Source organism: Rhinoraja longicauda, unplaced genomic scaffold (assembly GCF_053455715.1).
Source record: "Rhinoraja longicauda isolate Sanriku21f unplaced genomic scaffold, sRhiLon1.1 Scf000574, whole genome shotgun sequence".
NCBI lineage: Eukaryota > Metazoa > Chordata > Chondrichthyes > Rajiformes > Arhynchobatidae > Rhinoraja > Rhinoraja longicauda.
The window spans coordinates 38015-40000 of NW_027601790.1; positions in this window are offsets into that span (position 1 = coordinate 38015).

Consider the following 1986-nt stretch of genomic DNA (forward strand, 5'->3'; position numbering starts at 1 on the left):
AGTCTCTCCTGTCACCCTGTTCTATGTTTTTGTCTATTACCCAGTGGGAGCAGGCCCCATATTGACATTAATTTGTAACCCTACTGCTCCCCTCGTCTGCTGGTTTTATCACCATCTCATGTTTATCCCTCAGCTCTGCCGTGGTCTCCCTCTCTTTTTTTCTGGTGAGGTTCGGCCTATCCTTTGTCATGGGCATATCCCAGGCTGTTTTAGTAACGTTCTTTTAAAACGTGTCGTGTTTGTTTGGCTTTACCCACGTTCCAGCATTAGAGGCCAATTTTTGCAATGTTTCCTGGGTGGGATTTGCCGGTTTTACAAATGGTGTCACTATCTCACCCTGCTTCCTGATACCCTTATGGGGTCGGCTCTGTTCTTGCAGAACCCTCGGGTGGTGCAGAGTCTGGGCCTTGTTATCAATATCTTGCCCTGCTTCCCGATACCCTTGCGGGTTCGGCTCTGTTCTTGCAGATCCCTCAGGTGGTGCAGAGTCTGGGCGGCATCGTCACCCAGCACACCGACGCCCACTGAAAATTACCCACGCACAGTGCGCGCCTGGAGCGGCAGTAGTTCAAACTACCCCTACCCCTACCCCTACCCCTACCGCTACCCCTACCCCTACCCCTACCCCTAACCCTAACCCTAACCCTAACCCTAACCCTAACCCTAACCCTAACCCTAACCCTAACCCTAACCCTAACCCTAACCCTAACCCTAACCCTAACCCTAACCCTAACCCTAACCCTAACCCTAACCCTGACCCTAATGCAGGCAGAGTTATTTATAAAGTGGCCCAGACTCTGCACCACCTGAGGGTTTTGTAACAGAACCAACCCCATAAGGGTTTCAGGAAGCAGGGCAAGATATTGATAACAGCGCAGACTCTGCACCACCTCAGGGTTCTGCAAGAACAGAGCCGACCCCATAAGGGCATCAGGAATCAGGGCAAGATATTGATAAAATGGCCCAGACTCTGCACCACCTGAGGGTTCTGCAAGAACAGAGCCGACCCCATAAGGGCATCAGGAAGCAGGGCAAGATATTGGTAACAAGGCCCACGGGGAAGGCGGCATACTTTGGGGTTATTTTGTAGTGAGTTTTGAAGGCATGTGCTAGTGTTACGCATACCGAGGGCGCGCAAAGTTCGGCGCGCCCGGGCCAAAACGCCTCTGCTGGCCGCGGCCGAGTCGGCCGACGGATTGCCACGGACTTGCTTGACGACCTGTCACTCTCCGTGCATCGGTTGCACGCCCGGTTCGTCCTTTCCATTTGTTTCATGATGTACACGCGGCAGGCGGAATATTTTAAAAGCACTGTTCTGTTCGAAGTGCACAATGGCCGTTGGGGCAATGCAACTGGGGGTCGGTCGACCGGCTGACGACGCCTGCCTGCCGATTTGGTTCACGATGTCCCCGCCGAAGGCGGCATACTTGAAAGTACTGCCGTTCGCGGCGCGCAATTTGCAGGGGGGAGGAATTGTTAGTGGACGTCTGTGTGCTGGGTGACGATGCTTGCCGACTTGGTTCATGCCGTCCACGCCGAAGACGGCGCCGTTTAAAGTACTGCCGCTCGAGGTGCACAATTTGCGGGGGAATTGTTATTGGGCGTCGGCGTGCTGGGTGACGATGTGGAGATGAGGAACGCCGAGCCAGATCTATCTTATTTGTTTGCTTGGGCCACTGGACTTTGCATGGGCTTTGCATCATTGTGTGCTACGTTAAATCACGGCCAATTGAGTGAGTATTTTTTATTCAACCACTCTATTTTGCCCGTCTTTGTGACTCCTCTATGACACGCCGATCACCGCTGACGTGTTAATCTGCGTGTTAGGTATCTCGGGGGTCAGTTGGACGGACAGATGTGTAAGGGTTTTGTTCGGAAGGATCGTTGAGTGTAAACGGTGAACGGGGGTTAAAGGCCCTGAGGTTTCAATCCTCTAAAGAATGTAAAAGGTCTGACGCGTTAGCTAGCAGCTAATGAGGTGAACCT